At 42.7% G+C, this 21,181-nt stretch overlaps 1 protein-coding gene across 8 annotated transcripts in view; it reads left to right on the top strand.

The window, feature by feature from the left end:
• Positions 1-3,610: 3,610 nt before the first annotated feature.
• Positions 3,611-21,181, top strand: part of LOC128685331 (uro-adherence factor A) — a 125,169-nt gene continuing 107,598 nt past the window's right edge. For 6 of the 8 annotated variants that reach the window (XM_070082802.1, XM_070082803.1, XM_070082799.1 and 3 more), the window contains exon 1: positions 3,650-3,667. The gene's annotated coding sequence lies outside the window, so the exon portion shown is untranslated. Of the gene's footprint in view, positions 3,706-21,181 lie in introns of all 8 variants that reach the window. The other 2 variants (XM_070082801.1, XM_070082798.1) reach the window with 1 other exon arrangement.

Here is a 21,181-nt window from a genome sequence, read left to right as displayed (position 1 = left end):
GCCACAGGGGCGTTGACCCCCGAAACCCTCTCCAGGTAAACTCCAGGTAGATTATGGACTCCAGGTAATGTACCCCAAATGGTACTACTTACACTATACCATAATCTACCCTTACCTCACCTATAATAATAATAATGGATACACAGCTATACACAACTGTAGGACAGAGCAGCAAGGGGGTGGAACAGCTATTTACTACTCAAATCAATTTGACTGTATCAATAATTCTTGCACAAAGGAAGAGCATGGTGAATATATTATAGCTAAATTTAAATCAAAATACCTGCAAAAACCCCTCAGTCATAAACATCTACAGAGTACCACAGTCAAACATTTACCACTTTAGTGAAAAATTAGGGAATTTGATAACTGATGCACATATGAACAAAGATCACCTACTACTAACAGGAGATTTCAACATAAAACTACTACATGACCAGGACCTGCAAGTAACTGAATTCACAAACACTATGAGCAACTGCTTGTTGCTACCAACAATATCAAAACCTACAAGAATCTCCCAGAGCAGTATCTCTTTATTGGACCACATCTGGACTAACACCATATCCCCTTTAAAAACAGGCTTAATCACAGACCACTACCCTACCTTTCTAATAACCAACCTAGGTAAACTGCCCCAAGACACTACTAAAGTTACCTTCAGACTACATAACGAAACAGCTATAAATAACTTTATAGCAGCTATGAATAATGTCGACTGGCATAATGAGCTTGAAACATATTCAGACACTAATGAATGTATTAATAATTTTATAAAAAGAACCCACTACCTCTATAACAAGCATTGCCCTAAAAATCTAAACAGCTTACAGCAAAGAGACAGAACAGTCCCTGGCTAACACCCAGCATCCTCAAATCCATTAACACAAAGCACCAATATGAAAAACAGTACAGAATGGGTCAAATAACTAGAGATTAATCTAAACGTTACTCGTCAGCCCTTACCAGCCTGATAAGAAGGTCTAAAAAATTGTATTATGAAAAAAGATTACAAAACATCAAAGGTCATATAAAAAAGACCTGGAAAACCCTATCTGAAATTCTAGGAACTAAAAGGATATTCAAAAACAAAACAAATTAACAAAATCAGACGAACACCTACTCCCACCAACTGAAACAGCAAACATACTCACTGTTTTCTTTTCCACCATAGGAAAGAATCTAGCAAGCCAAATCCCAGGCTCAAACACCCGTCCATCAGACTACCTCACAGGCACCTACCCACATACACTATTCCTAGCTCCAACCAACCCAACAGAGGTCTCGCTCATCAACACCCTTAAGAACAAGGCAGGGGACATAAACAGTTTGCCTACTTTTATGTACAAAAAAGCTTCGCAAGTATTGTCACCAATTATTGCAACGCTCTTTGACAAATCCATTGAATCCTCCACCTTCCCAGCAGTTCTCAAAATAGTGAGGGTTACCCCGATCCACAAAGGAGGTGATCAAGCTGATTTGAATAGACCAATTTCCAATAGATGGATCTATTCCTACCTCATCTCCTACAACATACTAAATCCCTGTCAGATTGGATTCAGGAACAATAAAAGCACAAATGATGCTATTATACACATGCTGGAGCTAATATATACCGCTCTCGAGAAGAAAGAAGTCCCACTGAGAATTTTCATTGATTTACGTAAAGCTTTTGATACAGTTGACCATGAATTGCTGCAAACTAAATTAACACACTATGGTATAAGAGGCCACTCCTTCAACTACATAAAGTCATACCTTAGTAACAGAAGCCAATATGTGTACGCAAATGGTGCAAACTCTTCCACACAACCAATCACAGTAGGAGTCCCACAGGGAAGTGTCCTAGGACCACTCCTCTATCTCATCTACATCAATGACCTACCGAATGCATCACAGCTACTCAAACCCATATTATTTGCAGATAACACTACATACATCTTCTCGCACCCAAACCCAGCCATACTCGCCAACACTGTCAATGCTGAATTGCAGAAAATATCTACCTGGATGATGAGGAATAAACTTACCCTAAATACTGACAAAACCTATTTCATTCAGTTTGGAACCAGAGCTGCAAATGTTCCACTTAACATAACACTAAATGGATCACCCATCACAAGACTCACAGAGGGGAAAATTCCTAGGAATCCACTTAGACAGTAGCCTCAAATTCCAGACACATATACAACAAATTTCCAAGAAAATCTCTAAGACAGTAGGCATACTATCTAAGATACGGTACTCTGTTCCACAATTAGCTCTCCTTGCACTGTATCACTCACTCACCTACCTTTATCTCATATATGGAATTTGTGCATTGGAGTCAACAACATCAAATCACCTAAGGACACTAATAACCCAGCAAAAGGCTGCAATCGGAATGATAACAAATTCCCACTCACGACAGCATACTCCACCTCTATTCAAAAGTCTAAATTTGCTCACCATAAAGAACATCCACACTTATTAATGTGCCTACTACATACATAGAACAATACATGCAAACATATACCCTCCACTCAAACGTCTCCTCACCAATCTTAACAGGACGACTTGACTCAAGAAATCGTAATGACACGATTGCAAATAAACCATACCCCCGGCCGGGATTGAACCCGCGGTCATAGAGTCTCAAAACTCCAGCCCGTCGCGTTAGCCACTAGACCAGCTAGCCACAATAAGATTCATCCAACTAGGTATATTTCTACACCATAGGAAAGTTAGCACAGGCACCTCTGTGACCACAAATGCAAGTTTTTACAGACGAATCTCCAGCTAGCGTGGCCGTGACGAACTCTAGCTCAAGTCCCTTCACTGCCGTCAACATGACTCAAGAAATCGTAATGACACGATTGCAAATAAACCATACCCCCGGCCGGGATTGAACCCGCGGTCATAGAGTCTCAAAACTCCAGCCCGTCGAGACTCTATGACCGCGGGTTCAATCCCGGCCGGGGGTATGGCTTAACAGGACACATGACCATAACACAAGACACCGATCTTTTTTTGATGTACCCCATGTCCATATCACACTGTGTAAAAACTCTATGCACATAAAGGGCCCCAAAATCTGGAATTCATTACCAGAACATACTAAAGTAACCAGGCCTGAAAATCAATTTAAGACTCTTCTAAAAAAAAAAAAAAACATTTACTCGCCCAGGACTAAATATTCGACAATCAATATTTAACATTACCAATAATTTCTCCCAATTATTTAAATCTTAAAACTTCAACACAACATATATCAAACTGATCATCTTTTGTTATACATTGTAACGTGACAGATTTGTACAACTGTAATGCATAAGTATCAATATGTTCAAATTTCATTGTTTCAAAAACTCAATTGTACTTCATGTTGTAAATTATTTACGGTAATTTTTAACATTGAACCTTTCAATGCTTGTTAATTTTAAGTTAATTTTAAGCCTGCCCATAATGTCCTACATACAAGGGGCGTCTGGCATGTTCACCCAAGTACTATAATTCATTTTAAAACTATGTATCATGTCCAAATAAAATATATTGTTATTGTGAGTGGTTGGTGTGGGGAGTGATGAGCGCCATCTGTTGTGTAGAGTGTCATCTGTGTCAATGTTGCCAGCTGTGCCAACTGTCCTCTCACTGTTTTTGTTACCACCTTTGTTGCAGTGACTTGCAGGTGTGGTTGCCTGCATTACTGTGTTGACAGTGAGTCAGGTAAGATGTATTGCAACCTGGCTCTCCCCTGCACCATCCATAACCCCCCCCACCACCACCTCCCTCTGTATATATATATATACATCGTCAAGTGTGTATATATGTAGCTTGTGACGTTAGTATTCAGTTTCTGGGGGAATATCATCAAGGAGGTTGCTTGATACGAGGAGTTGGACTCCCCCCCCCTGTTACTGTCATGGTTGCTACACATTCCCTGGGTACTGTGTGACTCACTACCCCCTGAAGGGAGGTTCCTTGATGCTGGTGAGGGGCTCTTGATCTAGGGAATTGGATCTGTGCTCCGGTTTCCTGAATTAAACCTGAATACCTTCCACATCCCCCCCCCACAAGTGCTGTTTAATCCTCCTTGTTTAGCGCTTTCCCCTTTATAATAATAATAATGTTACTCCTGGGCAGATTGCTGTGATAAAATGTGATTTAAATTGAACAACGTTGGGTGGCTTTTGCAATAGATATCAATGTGTTGTGTGAATGGTAAGAAACTTGACCAGACCTAACAAAACTATCTTAACTTAACCTAACTTGGTCATTGGTCTTGTGTATGTTGCTGTGGTTGGCCAGGCTGCACCTTAATTAAGGGAGGTTCCTTGATGCTGGTGATGGGCTCTTGATCTAGGGAATCGGATCTGTGCTCCAGTTCCCTTAATCGACCCTGAATATTTTCCACCCTCCCCCCCCATAGGCGCTGTATAATCTCTATGGGTTTAGCGCTTCCTCATGATTATAATGGCGAGGTTGCAAGGTCAAACTGCAAGTGTTTGTACAGAGATGAATGACATTTGGTTGTGCGTGTAGCAAACCCGTGGTTTTGCAAACCATGTCACTGACTTCTTATTAGGTTAACCTAGGTAATTTACACATATTACATAGTAACATAATTGCACTTATGTGTATCTGTACCTAAATAAACTTATTTACTTGGTAATTATTTGGCTCTGACATGCCTCTTGTGGTAAAATAAAGAATATATTTTTGCGGATATCTCCCAAAATATAGGACACAAGATAAAGCCATGTATTCCATGGTGTAGATAGCTTGTACGTGTTGTAAAGTGTATAATAGTCTTAAGTTGTCATGGAGTATTATTCAGTTATTACCAATACTGTACTTGTATCTAAAACTATAGCCATATCCCTTTGGAAATTATACATGTGCAACACTTTGGTATCCGAGACTTGTCTATCAGAGTCTTTATGGAGTTTACACAGACAATAAGGTAAAGTTTTTCATAATGAGGCAATGCAGTGAAGTGAGAAAGCTTGAGGAATGAAGCAACAGCAGTAGTGATTACATGTGTACAAGGTCCCCTACTGGAAATAGGTTTGAAAAGTAATGAAGTTAGTTTAATATGTTTATTATGCACCCCATACCCATCCAGTGGGCGGTAGTCAAAAGATTAGAGGTACATAATGGGTCCAGGGACTGGGCCTCAAAGTTTTGATAGCTGAGCAAGTTACAGAGGTAATGAATTCACAATTTACAAAGGTAATGAACTCCAGGTAGGTCTAGTCACAATCATGACAAGTTACAAAGGTATTTACAGATTACAGAGGTACACAATGGGTCCAGGGACCGGGCTCCAAAGTTTTGATGGCTGAACTAGGTACAAGGTAATGAACTCACAAGTTACAAAGGTAATGAATACTGTAAGAATGGTTACTTACGTGTATACATGGCTGCAATCATGAACAAATTTTAGAGTAATGAGCAATTCACACTTCCACACCCGGTCACAACTGTAGTGAGGTGCTAACTCTCTGGCAGACTTTGAGGAAAGAAACGAGGGGCATAGATGGAGCCCCTGAGAAATACGGACCAGTGGGTTTGCTATATCAACACTGGCAACCCGCAGAACAGGAGCCGGGTCAGGAGACTTTTTTCGAGACTGCACTCACAGAGGAAGCAGAGGTGATGGTGGAGACAATCTCGCCAGCAAGTGCATTTGGCATCACGGATGACATGGCGAGTGATCGCACGCTTCTGCTTAAAATCAAGAAGTCTCTCTGTGGTTCTATTGTACCAGTACCTGCCCCACGCAGCACGTTTCAAACGTACTGCACGAGCACAAGCAGGAGACCACCAAGGCATGCATTTCTGAGAATGCCTGCCCAAAGTTTGGGGTATAGAATGAGAAGCTGCGGTTAAAACGGAGGACGAGAAGAGGTGTAAAAGCTCATCAATGGAGGATGAAGAAGGAACCTCACTAAAAACAGTTAGTTGTGAGTAAAGGTTCCAATTTGCCTGATCAAATTGCCAGCGTGGGTTACGAAGAGGTGGTGAATATGAAGGGGAATTAAGAATGATTGGGAAATGATCGCTGCCATGTAAATTCGGGAGAACAGACCAGGTGAAGTCTAATGCGGCGGAGGAAGAGCAGACTGAGATCGATGCAAGAGAGAGTAGGAGTCCGAGGATCAAAATGGGTGCGAGTACCTGTATTTAAAACATGGAGGGGGTGGGTGGCAAGAAAAGCCTCTAACTGAATGCCACAGGAATCACAGTGAGACCCCCCCCCCAGAGGAAATGATGGGCATTAAAATCGCCAAGTAACTGAAGTGGTGGCAGTAATGACGAAACAACAAAGGCAATATCCGGGATAGATAATGCCCGAGAAGGAGAGAGATACAAAGAACAGTGTGTATACCACCTATGCAAGTAGATACGGGCTGCTGTGTAATGCAGCGAAGTACAAACAAATAGCTAATGGTACGGAATATATCAGTGCGTAGAAGAAGGGCACTTTCATTAAAGGTCCCATCAGGAAAAGGATCTGAAGAATACAATAAATTATAGCCTGAGATGGGATAGATAACGGCAGAGTGTAATTTTGGTTCCTGTAAGCAAACACCAACAGGGGAAAACTGGGAGAGCAACATCTGAAGCTCACCCAGATTACCCCCCGAGGCTGCGAATATGCCACTGTAAATAGGCCATGATTGGCAACGATAAAGATGCCTGAAATCCGCAGGTAAGGGTACCTACGGACTAGATGGGTTAGAAAAGTCCACATGCGGTGGCAAAGGAAAAGGTTCAAGTAGCGAAGGAATGGTGCGTTGTGAAGAAAGGAGTTGCACAGATGGAAAAGAGGAAAGAGAAGGAACAGAGGGTGGATCAGTGTCCATTGATGGTTTGGTCTCTGCAATATATTCAGAGACTGCTTCAAGTGTTTCGGAGTTCAGGGACGTTGTATGGGAGGCAATATTGGAGATGGAAGGAGGAGGAGTTTGAGTAAAGATCGGAGCTGTAATGGACTGTACCAAGGTAGGGGGGGGGCAAAAGGGTGGAGGGAACTGGAGAAGTATGGGAGGGGACAGAAGAGGCAGAAACCTGGAAGGTGGCAGAAGAGGAAGAAACTTGGGAGGGGACAGGAGAGGAAGGCACAGTACGAGGAGGAGGATGAACCTCCACACTTGTAACAGAGCCAGTGAAAGGGAAAGACCCAGGTACAGCGACCGGGAAGGTAAAATGTGGAGGTGGATGAAGGAAAGGAGGGGTTAAAGGAGATTTTTTGGACCTCTGAGAAGTAGAGGGACGATTGGGAGGAGGTGTCGTACGAGGGCTTGTCGATACCGGGGTTTGTGAGGGAGAACACGAAGAAGTGAGGACAGACTGAGGAGTTGAAGTAGGGACATCTGAGCCCAGGAAAGCAAAAGAATTAGATACACGAGTGACTATGGGACTGGCAACCGCAGAGGAAGCTGCAGAAGATGTAACCCCAGAAGTGGAGGGACGCTTTGAAACACGAGAATAAGAAACACGGGGCAGTCTCCCTTGGAGGCGGAGACGAGAAACCGCCATAGCATAAGGGAGACCTTCTGCTTCTTTGAGGCAACGAATTTCCCGCTCATTTAAGTAGACCTGGCAATGGTGAGAGTACGAAGGGTGAGCCTCATGACAATTAAGGCAAGAGGGAGTTCGACTGCAAGACGTATTAGAATGGTCATCGGCACCACAGACTGGGCATTCGGCTATAGATCTGCAATATTTTGCTGGGTGGCCAAATCACCAGCAATTCTTACACTGTTGTGGTGTAGGGATCACCTTCCGAACTTGTAACCGATGTCCTGCTACATAAACAGAGGATGGGAGTTCACGGCTGTCAAAAGTTAAACAAGCCACATTGCAAGGGTATCGTCTTCGCCCGCGGGCAGGAAGAACATAAGTGTCTACCTTGAGAATTGGGAGATCTTGGAGTTCCAGCTGTTCGAGAATGTCAGTGCCACATGTCTGGAAATTCTGTTGGACTATGGTATGGGGCAGAATAACAGTACCACTACAAGAATTGAGGGAATGATGTTTCTCGATAGTGATAGGAATAGTATCGATATGTGAAAGAAGAGAAAGATCATGAGCTTGAGTAGAATTCTGGACTGTGATGATGCGCATACCACTCTTAAGAGCATGAAAGGAAATATCTCTACCAACGTGGCGTAGCAGCGCTTTGCCAATACAGTGGTCCCTCAATAATCGACCGGCCTGAAAGTCGACCATTTCGGAAATCAACCGGTTTTTTCAACAAAATATTGACTCGGAAATTGACCGAAATTCGTTTATCGACCCGTCTCGACCCGTCGTCCCAGATGCGTATGCACGAGGTAAGTGGGCCTCGACCAGCCTCAGCCTTCCTTCCCAGCCAGTGTGCCATTGTTTACCAGTTAGCGGCGGTCCTCTCACGTGCTCCAGTGAAATATTTCATAATATTTCATTTATTTTAGTGCTTGCAAGTTATTTAAGTGCTAAATAAGCTACCATGGCTCCAAAGAAAGCTCCTAGTGCCAAACCTTTGGTAAAGAAGGTGAGAAATACCATTGAATTTAAGAAAAACAGGGTTTGGGGCTGACCCTGATGAGCCTATGTCAGTTTTGAACTCTATTGTGGCACTGGGGAGTTCCATGGGGTTGGATGTGAGTTTGGAGGATGTGGAAGAGTTGGTGGAGGACCACAACGAAGAGCTAACCACTGAGGAGCTGCAAGAGCTTCAGCAGGAAGAGCAACAGATCGCAGCTCAGAATCTTGCTGCAGAGGAGGAGGAAGAGAGATGGAAGAAGGTGCCTTCTTCAGAAATTAAGGAGATTTTTACTATGTGGGGTAAGATGGAAAGATTTATGGAGAAACATCACCCAGAGAAGGATGTTGCAAGGCATATCGGCAACTTGTACAGTGACAGAGTCTTGGCCCATTTTAGGGAAGTTTTAAAGAGACGCCAGAAACAGAGCTCTCTGCACAGTTATTTTGCGAGACAGGACTCCAGTGACTCTCAAGCTGGTCCTAGTGGCATTAAGAAACAGAGAAAAGAAGCAACCCCAGAAAAGCAAATGGTACCTGAGGTGTTGCTGGAAGGGGATTCCCCTTCCAAACTATAAACAATCCACTCTCTCCTCCTCCTCCAGTCTCCCATACACTAAGAAGAATCTCCAATAAAGGTAAGTGTTATGCTGTTAATGTTTCATTCATCATTTCCCATTGTATTGTTTATGTACTACATGAATATTTCATGTAAAAAATTTTTTTGTTTTAATACTTCTGGGTGTCAGGAACGGATTAATTGAATTTACATTATTTCTTATGGGGAAAATTGATTCGTAAATCGACCATTTCGATAATCGACCGGCTTCCAGGAACGGATTACCGTCGATAATCGAGGGACCACTGTACTATGGTTGGAAAGATAGGCAGTAGAAGAAGTCAGTCTTAATGTAAAGAATTTAGTCCATTGTGTGGTCCGAAACAGTGTGGAGAGGGAGTGCATGACATGTAGGTCTTTTCTGAGTAGAATGGGAAGGTAACGAAGTAGCATCATCAGGAGCTTGTCGCTAATGTTTAGAAGTGGGACCAGAGTCGGTCCGACGTGGGACGGGCCAGCGATTCGAAAATCGCCGCTCCGTAGAGAGAGAAGCCGGAAGCATAGTCAAAGGAGAGCAGAGGTCAGACAAATCAAAGGAGTCAGTCGAAACTCCAGCACCTGAAGCGGGTGACGAAACAGCACCAGCAAGAGGTACAGGGGCCTTAGGAATGTCCGAAGAGTGGCCAAAAGATGAGGTCAGAACGGGGTGCAGTAACAATAAGGGGCCCGGGGGTAGCGGGGTCATGGATCGGGTACTCCATGGTTAGGTTACTTCTTTCTTTTTGTTAAGAAAAAAAAAAGAAAGAAAATAAAAATAAAAAAAAAAATAAAAAGGGGGGGGGGGCCAGGGAGGGATAGTTCCTAGGAGGAATGAAAGGGCCAGAAATGTCCCTCCGCACCCAAGAGGACCTCAGCACCGCAAGTAGCGCAGATGCACCATGGAACCCGTGCCATACCCTACCCATCATGCCAGTAAACCAGCAATCCGGGATAGCAACCTCACATCTGCCGAGCTACCTCGGTGGACAAAAGAGAGGGCGGCCGGATATCCGCCACAAATCATACCTTCTTCGGCCGCCACCCCCGGAATCCGAAAGGTGGCTTCCAGAGATACACCCATCGCCCAAAAGACACCCAAAGCCACCCTCCGGGATACCAGAGAGGGATCGGGACATCCCCAGGCAATCCAGATTCCACGGCAAACTACGCCACCGCCAAGCACCTCAACGGAATGGGATGGACCCCAGTACCCTTTCCCCTACCTAGGAACTAGTGCGCCTGTGGGAAAAAATCCCAAAGGCCAAAAAGGAAGGGCAAAAGGGAGGGGTGGGGAGGAGGAGGAGGAAAGGAAAAAGGGGAGGATGGGAGAGGGAAGGGGGAATTGGGGGGGTAATTAGGTTCAGTCTGAGGAAGGAAACCGACAGGTCTAATTCCTCAGACCAAGAGCCTCTTCACCATGCCAAGGAGCCCCCCTTGAAGAGGACTTTGTGACAACCTTGTTTACAAATACAATCACTCCTCAATTAACAACGGAATTCCGTTCCTAAGATCACATCGGTAAACAAATTCATCGTTCAATGAGGAGCATACCATAATGGTAGTTGGTTTGTGTCAACCAACTTTGATACTGTTTTTATGTCATCTATGCACCATTTATAACATTTTTGATGTATTTTTAAATGATTATAGTGTACTGTATATTGTAATAAACAGAATAGAGGAAATAAGCTCTAATATACATTTAGGTATGCAAACTGGTAAGACAGCCCGTCGTAGGTCCGAGTCATCGGTAAACGAGTACGTCACTAAGTGAGGAGAGGCTGCATATAGGTTCAACCTGGGAGAATGTTTTATTCCTTTTAAATTTAAATTTTCCCATTTTTTCAAAAAAATTAGAAAACAGGGTATTTACAAAGAGCTTTTGAAAAAAAAAAAGAGAAAGGTGTCATCAAAAGTGAGCAGTAGAGATAAAGCGGGCTATACAAAACGAGAAACTGAACAAGTGCAAAATGTGATAATGCATAAGATCACTGCCACTGTCGGACTCGACGTACAGAACTAAGCAGCCCTGCTATTGGCTTGTGAAAAACAGATAACCCGAGCAAGGCTTTGGAACCTCAACAAAGAAACAAAGACTGCAGGCTTGGGAACTTAAAGAAACCCACCCATGGCTGAAATTGCATGGCTATTGAATGTGACCTCTTTGGCGATGGGGTTGCTGCTTCAAATTGATTGAACCAGTAGTCAAAATGCCACCACGGACCAACGCAATCAAATACTCCTATGCTTTTCTCAAAAAGTGCTGAAAAAAATTATCACATGACACGTCCAACTTAAAAAGTTAACCATACTGCAGATTTTCGCAAACCACTAAGTTACAGTAACCTGATGAATTTTGACCCTTATTTTTTGGGCATTATATGGGCGCAATGAAAAACTGAAGCAACTTTTTTAGATGGGTTAAAACATGCTCTTTCTAATGGATGCAGTTTGAAAATGTTTAAAGATAACTTTTTTGCAAAAGCACATTGAAAATTACCCAATTTTCTACTTTTTTGAAAAAATGTTGAAATTTAAAAAGAATGAAACATTCAACCAAGTTGAAACTATAGATCTGTAAACAAAGCTATGTCACAAAATAGCGAATGAAATTCCGCGGGGAGATCTTTATTATTACACAAGCCAGAGAAGGATAAACTGACTTTTTAACAAATTGATATTTTTGCCTTACTTTGAGATTCAATTAGCATGTCAAATTAAAAAAATGTAAATCCATATTAGCTCCATTGGATTAAGCATAAGAAGTTGTGCAAGATATCAGTTTCATTTATTTTGGTAGAAAGAGTAAGAAATTATTTTGATTCAAAACTGCCAAAATTCCATAGGGTTACAGTACACGGTCACGGCATGGTGTCAAATAAAGGGTTCTACCTCAGCATCTACTTCACTGATGAATCTAAAACTTTACCAAACTTAGTTTAAGACATGCAAGATTCAGCACACCGATAACAATTTTATTTTAGCATGATATATGTTTCCACTAAGGAGTGCAACAATTTGGTGAATATGCCAAAAGCCCCTTTGTGTGCAGAGCATTTTGGGCAAACTTAAGATTGAAAAGGCAATAACAGTGCTGTAATTATACATGTGGTCATTAGGCAAGATACAGTAAATACAAGAAAATTGAATATTTAACTAGTTCACACTATATGGCTTTAATAAGTTAGGTAGAGAAGAATTAGTTTTGATATAGTACAGCAGACAGTCATTTAACACGGTAGTTACGTTCCTCAAAATGCCGTGTTAGGTAAAACCATGTGAAAGGAACTGAAGAACTTGTGGAAAAAATAGGGTTGCATTCCTGGGAGCCCCAAGAAAGCCAAAACTTTTATTTAGGTCTCCACAAAAATAAAAGTGAATACTGTATGTAATTGTAGTTCACTGTCGTGATGTATTATGTTTTTACTGCTTAAGATTACATATGCAACAGAAATAATAGTATTTCTTACCTTAAATTGTGGGTGCTGGTGTTTGTGGATGATTGTGGAGAGTGGAGAATTATGCTGTGGCCCTACTGGGCTTCTAGTACTGAAGTTGATGGTTGTACTGGAGTGTGCATAAATTCTGTAATGGATTCCTGTTCTATTTTACCTAGCAGTATATAGTACAACTGATGGTAAGGCATCAGCTGCTCTAGACAGTTGCAGGGTTCTCTTCAGTGAAAACGTTTAAGTCCAAGTCCAAGTCCAAGTCCAAGTCCAAGTCCAAGTCCAAGTCCAAGTCCAAGTCCAAGTCCAAGTCCAAGTCCAAGTCCAAGTCCACCCATTTTTATGTGCACAAAGTGACGCTTCATTACGGCCACTGACTATCTCGTCTAATATCTTTATTTTCTTCATTAATTCTAAGACAAATGCATATACCTTTTCTTGCCACTTTCACTAACACTTGAATGCTTACTGGGTGCCATGATTGTTTGGCAGATTAAGATATGGCAGTTAAAATGCGTATCTAAACAAACACAGCGAGCTCCCAGAGGATCGTCCTTCACATATACAGTATAAACCAAACTGAAGGCTGGGAGAGTGGTGGGGTGGCAGATGGTATTACAGTATTACAAATTAGCTCAGCAATCATCAAGCACAATATACAATAATGGAATTGAAACAATTTTAAGTTTGAAGTAAATAATCAAATATTTGAGCAGTTATAATTTATTTAGGAGTTCATGAGTAACTGGTAGGTGTTAAGTAATGTTTATCTGGTTAATTTTGGGTGATGAGGTGATTTCTAAGAAGGACCTTAAATTGATTTGCAGACAGGGGCCCTTTAGTGTGTTCTGGCAGTGAATTCCAAATCTTCAGGCCCTTTATGTGCATAGCATTTTTGCATAGGGAGAGATGGACACGAGGGATGCTGAAGAGTGATTTGTGCTTTGTGTTATGGCATTGTGTTCTGTTGTAGTTATCAAGTAGTAGTTCAAGAGGAGGGTTAATGTTTGAGTATAATGATGTGTGTGCAGTAGGCACAATAATAAGTGTGGATGTTTTGTATATTAAGCAAGTTAAGGCTCTTAAAAAGCAGTGGAGTGCGCTGTCTAGTGCAGGAGTTGGTAATCAATCGCACTGCAGCTTTTTGTTGAGTTGTTAACCCGTAAACTGTCCAAACGTATATATACGTTTTTAACGCTATTGCCCCAAACGTATATATAAGTTTTATGTGTCCTACATTTAACATTGCCACGATAAGCCTGAGTCGCCTAGACGTGTGAGAATGGGTGTGAGCACTCACTGTGCACCATATTAAAATAATTGGGGATGCCTGGGTACCATATGCTCTTTTTTCCTATTAAAAAACAACAATGTTTTTTTTCTCAAAAAAGTTGGGGCAGTATGGTAGTGAACGTATATATACGTTTGGACCGTTTACGGGTTAAAGGTTTAAGGTGATTTACTGTGGTTGAGCCCCATGCACAAATACCATAGGTGAGGTAAAGGTAGACAAGAGATTGGTAAAGAGCAAGAAGAACCATTTGGGGTACATAGTACTGTATCTCTGAAAGGATGCCTACTGTTTTGAAGACTTTCTTGGAAATTTGCTGTATGTAGCTCTGGAATTTGAGACTGCAGTCAAGGTGGAGACCTAGTAATTTGCCCTGTGTCTTGAAATGGGTGAACCATTTATCAATATGTTTAGCTGTACATTTGAAGCCATTTCCAAATAGCATGAAATAGATTTTGTCTATATTGAGAGTAAGTTTGTTGGTAGTCATCCAAGTAGACATTTTTAGTAGTTCATCATGTGTAATGTCTATTAGCATAGTTGGGGTTGGGCGAGAGAAGACATAAGTAGTGTCATCTGCAAATTAAACAGGTTTAAGGCATTTAGATGCATCTGGGAGATCACTGATGTAAACGAGAAAGAAGTGGGCCAAGAACACTACCCTTTGGGACTCCAACAAAATCTGTGATGGTGAGGTGGGGCACTGTTGTAAAATCAGACCACTTAACATGGAATGACCAAATAATCAAGTTTCAAATCTGATTGTTAAGTAGATCAAAGGTATGTAATACAAGTTGATGGGTAAGATATGTGCAACACCTGGGTATCTTTAGAAGTATTCAGCCCACCAGGGGCTTTATCAATCTAAAACAGACATGAGAGAAGTTATGTGTATGGAGGCTAGTGAAGTGATTTAGCAGTAATAGCAGAAGTCAGTTTTTGTTTCCCCTGTACAAAATGTCAGTAATATTTTAAACTGTAAATACAGTGGACCCTCGAATTTCTTAATTAAACCATTCCAGAGAGTGTGACTAAAGTTGAAATTTACAAATGGCAAAACCATTTTCCCCATAAGAAATAATGTAAATCCAATTAATCCATTCCAGACACCCAAAAGTATTAACAAAAAATATTTCTTTTACATTAAATATAGATTTATATGCAGAAAACAACGAGACCTCGAGTATGTATAAAACAATAACAAAACACTTACCTTTATTGAAGATTTGTTGGTGTATGGAAGACAGGAGGGGAAAGAATGGAGAAGTTACACTTGTTTGGAAGGGGAATCCCATTCCATAAACACTTTAGGTACCAAGTCCTTATCCAGGGTTACTTCCCTTCTTTGGTTTTTAATGCCACTAGTACCAGCTTGAGAGTCGCTGGACCCCTGTTACACAAAAAAACTGTCTAGAGAGCTCTTGCAGCTCTGTCTACCACCATCACAACCACTACCACCCTCTACCACCATCACAACCACTACCACCCTCTACCACCACCATAACCATTACCACCCTCTACCACCATCACTACCACCCTCACCACCACCCTCACCATTACAACCACTACCACCCTCTACCACCATCACTACCACCCTCTACCACCATCACTACCACCCTCTCCCACCATCACTGCCACCCTCACCATCACAACCACTACCACCATCACCATTATAACCACTACCACCCTCTACCACCATCACTACCACCCGGTGGCCTGGTGGCTAAAGCTCCCGCTTCACACACTGAGGGCCTGCGTTCGATTCCTGGTGGTTGGAAACATTCCGACACATTTCCTTACACCTGTCCTGTTCACCTAGCAGCAAACGGGTACCTGGGTGTTAGTCGACTGGTGTGGGTCGCAGCCTGGGGGACAAGATTGAGGACCCCAATGGAAATAAGTTAGACAGTCCTCGATGACGCACCAACTTTCTTGGGTTATCCTGGGTGGCTAACCCTCCGGGGTTAAAAATCCGAATGAAATCTTATCTTATCATTACCACCCTCTACCATCATCACTACCACCCTCTACCACCATCACTGCTACCCTCACCATCACAACCACTACCACCCTCTACCACCATTACTACCACCCTCTACCACCATTACTACCATTACTACCACCCTCTACCACCATCACTATCACCATTACAACCACTACCACCCTCTACCACCATTACAACCACTACCACCCTCTACCACCATCACTATCACCATTACAACCACTACCACCATAACTACCACCCTCTAGCACCATCACTACCACCCTCTAGCACCATCACTACCACCCTCTACCACCATCATTAACACCCTCTACCACCATCACTACCACCCACTACCACTATCACAACCACTACCACCCTCTACCAAAGGGCTGGCACTAGAAGCTTTCTTTGGGCCCTTGGTGGCTTATTTAGAAGTTGCAAGCACAAAAAAAGTATGAAATATTACGAAATGCATCGCATGAACACGTGGAGTGATGTTCACTCGCCAATAAACAATGCCACACTGACTGGTAGTGGTGTGTGAGGCGCCTTTGTGTGGGGTGGATGCTGGGAGGCCACTCATACGCACTCCAGATAAGTGACGAATGGTGAGCCAAATTACAAACCTAAAGGCTATATTTTGACGAAAAAGGTGTTGAAAGTCAAAATTTACAAAGCGCGAGCCTTATGAAACTCGAGGGTCCACTATAACAATACTTCTATCCACAGTAAGGTAAAAATAGTTGAGAGTATTTATGGTGCAAATTGTTATTCTGGAGTATACCTGAAGGGTATTCAGAGGTTCTACGCCCTCACGGCCTGGTCCATGACAAGGCCTCACAGTGGATCAGGGCCTCATTAGCCAGGCTGTTACTGCTGGCCACACAAACCAGTATATGAACCACAGCCTGGCTGGTCAGGTACTAACTTCAGGTGTCTGTCCAGCTCTCTTGAAGACAGCCAGGGGTCTACTGGTAATCCCCCTTATCTATGCTGAGAGGCAGTTCAACATTCTTGGGCTCCTAGCACCTATTGTGTTCTCTCTCAGCATACTCATAGCACACTTGCTTTTTATTAGAAGAATGTTGCACCGCCTGCCTGTTCTTCTGAGAAGAACAGTATGATGTGCCTTTTACACTTCAGGAACTGGAGGCAACACTCTCAGCTTGCCGATCATCGGCAGCTGGGCCCGACGACATTCATATTCGTATGCTACAACATTTGCATCAGTCAGCCCTTGCAGTCCTATTACACCTTTTCAATCTTATTTGGTCACAAGGAGTTCTTCCACAGCTGTGGAAATCTGCCATTGTTCTCCCTTTCCGCAAACCGGGCACTACGGGACATGAAGCCTCCCACTATCGTCCCATTGCTCTTACCAGTGCAGTTTGCAAAGTGATGGAACGCCTGGTAAATAGATGTTTAGTGTGGTATTTAGAGACACGCAACAGTCTCTTCACTCGTCAATATGGCTTTCGTGAGGGACGTTCTACCATAGACCCCTTACTACGCTTGGATACGTATATTCGTAATGCCTTTGCGAATAACCACTCGGTTATTGCCATATTTTTTGACCTTGAGAAGGCATATGACACAACTTGGAGGTATAATATTTTGGCCCAAGCCCACTCCTTAGGCCTCTGAGGCAATCTACCATCCTTCCTTAAGAACTTTTTAACTGACAGACATTTCCGTGTTCGGGTTAATAATGTGCTCTCTCTGGACTTTATCGAAGCTGAAGGTGTCCCCCAGGGATGTGTTCTGAGCACAACACTTTCTCCTTGCTATAAATGATTTGGCCTCTAGTCTTCCATTAAATATTTGGTCATCACTCTATGTTGATGACTTCGCTATTGCCTGTGCAGGCGCTGACTGTCGCCTCATTACAGTTTCTCTCCAACATGCGGTCGACCATGTTTCCAATTGGGCCACCACACATGGGTTTAAATTTTCCAGTATCAAAACTCGCCAAATCACTTTCACTAGACGCTCTGTCATCTCCGATCATCCTTTGTACCTCTATGGCTCCCGTATCCCTGAACGTGATACAGTCAGGTTTCTGGGCCTCCTCTTTGACCGTAGGTTATCCTGGAAACCTCACATTACCTCTCTGAAGGCAACTTGTCACAGCCGGCTGAACCTTCTTAAAACCCTTGCTCATCTTTCCTGGGGAGCTGATCGTCGAACTCTCCTTCGCCTACATTCCACCCTCATTTTATCGAAACTTGATTATGGTGACCAGATCTATTCAGCGGCCTCTCCTGCTACTCTCTCTAGCCTTAACCCCATTCATCACCAAGGATTACGTTTATGCCTTGGTGATTTTCGCGCTTCCCCTGTTGAGAGCCTCTATGCAGAAGCGAACGTTCCATCCTTATCCGATTGCCGTGATGCCCATTGCCTTTGCTACTATGTACGCTGTCATGATCTCCACAATCCTTCCATTTATAGAATGGTCACCGATATTAGTAGACATTCTTTATTTGTTTGCCGCCCCTGTTTGCTCCGTCCCTTCTCCCTTCGCCTACATTTGCTCTTGTCTTCTCTTCAATTACCACCTCTCTATGTTCATGTAGCATCTCACTTTTCCCTACCCCCCTGGGAAGTTCCAGCTGTTCGAGTCTGTTCTGTCTCACTCCCTTGCTCGAAAGCCCAACTGTCTACGGTAGCTTCCCGCTCTCTTTTTCTTGTTCACTTCCACTCTCATTCTCATGCCATTGCAGTGTACACAGATGGCTCTAAGTCTTCTGACAGCGTAGGATTCGCAGCAGTGTTTCTGGACAGTGTCGTACGAGGGCATTTACTATCTTCGGCTAGTATTTTTACTGCTGAATTGTATGCCATTCTTGCAGCATTTATCCGTATTGCATCTATGCCTGTGTCATCATTTGTGGTTGTCTCAGACTCCCTTAGTGCTTTACAGGCTATACAGAAATTTGATATACCTCACCCCTTAGTCCTCCGTATCCAACTTTGGCTACGCCGCATCTTTACCAAGCATAAAGATATTGTTTTTTGTTGGGTCCCTGGTCATGTTGACATACAGGGCAATGAACAGGCAGACACTGCTGAGCGGTCAGCAGTACATGGCCTACCAGTTTCATAGAGGTATACCATTTACGGACTATTTGGCTGCAATAGCTACCCACCTTCACACCCGTTGGCAACTACGTTGGTCTACTATGCTCGGTAACATACTTCAAACTATTAACCCTTTGACTGTCGAAGGGCCCAATCCTGAAGTGTCTCCTGGTGTCGCAAAATATTCAAAAAAAAAAAATTATTTTTTCTTATGAAAATGTTAAGATTATTTTTCTGATTGTTTTAGTCCCAAAAAAAAAATTTTTACCATGAGTACTTACTGAGATATAGAGTCCTGAAGTTTGCTGAAATTGATCTGCAAGCGGCAACAGCGGCGACTGCCGGTCACCAGGTAAACTTTGATTTACTTGTATTCGATGGTTTCTTGCTTTTTTCACTATTTTATTTTTTCACATAACTTTTGTGGCCTGTGAGACCAAATTATTGTGCAATGTTCAAATATACACTCGTTGAATGTAACACAATTATAGCAAGAACACTCGTATCATTATAATGTTGCTAAAACTTGTTTACACAATGTAAACAAATGTTTATTACGATTGTTTTATAATATATATACATATGTACAATCACTGGACACTTTTCTAGAAGTGCTGCAGCTTGTGGAATTCTTTGAAACATGGGTATAAGCACAATGGTGTCTTACACTCCTCACACATAAAACGAGTGTCTCTGCGTTTTTGTGGGCGTTTTGTGGTATGTCCACAGACAAAACACCTCTTCTGAGCATTTTTCTTGGCAGTAGTAGCAGGCAGTGGTATGGGGTAGTGATCACCAGGCCTCAGACGAGAGGACATGTGTTGATAATTTCGTGGGTGCTAGTCTATTGCAGGTGTTGTTTCTTGGTACTTGAATATTATTTGTCTGATGACTGACAAACAAAATTCACCATATTTGGGTTTGTTCTTGGTCTTCAACTTATACATATTATAAGCATTCAGCATGGAAATGTCAAGAAGATGGAAAAACAGTTTTATATACCACTTACAACTCTTGCGAACACAGTCAGCAAACCCAATCTGCATGTCACATTTGTCCACTAAGCGCATATTGAGGTTATAATCCATCACAGCTGCAGGTTTTACAATGGGTTCATTGGTCTCTCTATTCTGCTTGCCAGTGTCTACCATTTCGTGTCGGTGAACTGATGTCAGCAGTGTGACATCACGTTTGTCATGCCACCGAAATGCCATGATGTCATTGGCAGCAAACGCCTGCACTTCACCTCTACGACTGCCAGCATCGAACCTAGGCATATGTTTACGATTTCTACGCACTGTGCCACACACATCTGTCATGTTCACTCGCAAGAAATCACTGAGTATAGGGCTTGTGTACCAGTTGTCAGTATATAAAATATGCCCCTTACCAAGATATGGCTCCATCATTGTTCTAACCACATCACCAGAGATACCCAGTAACTTCCTGGTATCTTCCATTGTTTTACCGCCAGTGTACACAATTATATCCAAAACCAGACCAGTTTTGCAATCACACAGAACAAATAACTTTATACCAAAGCGTTTCCTCTTGCTTGGTATATACTGCTTGAATGAGAGTCTTCCTTTGAACAAAATCAAAGACTCGTCAATAACAAGCTTCCTGAAGGGATAAAAATACATAGTACAGCACTTTTGTTTCAGGTACATAAACACACGTCTGATCTTATATAACCTGTCGCTTCTGTCAGGCCTGATTTTGTCTGAAAAGTGTAACATACGTAACAGTAACACAAATCTATTCACTGGTATAATGTCACTGAAAGCAGGGGTTGAAATCAGGAGGTCTGTCGCCCAGTATGTGTTGACACTATGCTTATACACATGTGGCATAAGCATTATTGTGGCAAAGAACAGATACATCTCTGCCACAGTTGTGTCCTTCCACTGGTGTAGGCGTGATCTTGGTGACAGAATAGTGTCTGCCATGGTGTACTCATAGTATGTATTGCTTTCCCTGACAATAATGTCCATCAGGGGTTCATCGAAGAACAACTGAAAGCATTCCAGTTCAGTGGGATTGTTCCCAAGTGTACATGATGGCTGTATTCCACTTTGTCCTCCATCAAAGTCATGGGGATTGGGAACAAACTCGCCATCTTGCTGCCAATCCCAGATGCGGTCAGCTGGTGCGTTCTGGATATTGTATTGTGGTTGTGGTTGTGCAGGTTGTGGTTGTAGGAGTGTGGGGTCGGGCGAGGCTGGTTGTAGTTGTGCAGAGTCAGCAGCGCGGGTAGTAGCGTGGCC

The sequence above is a fragment of the Cherax quadricarinatus genome, chromosome 8 (assembly GCF_038502225.1).
Source record: "Cherax quadricarinatus isolate ZL_2023a chromosome 8, ASM3850222v1, whole genome shotgun sequence".
In the NCBI taxonomy this organism is placed as follows: Eukaryota; Metazoa; Arthropoda; class Malacostraca; order Decapoda; family Parastacidae; genus Cherax; species Cherax quadricarinatus.
This window is presented reverse-complemented; position numbering and strand designations above follow the sequence as displayed.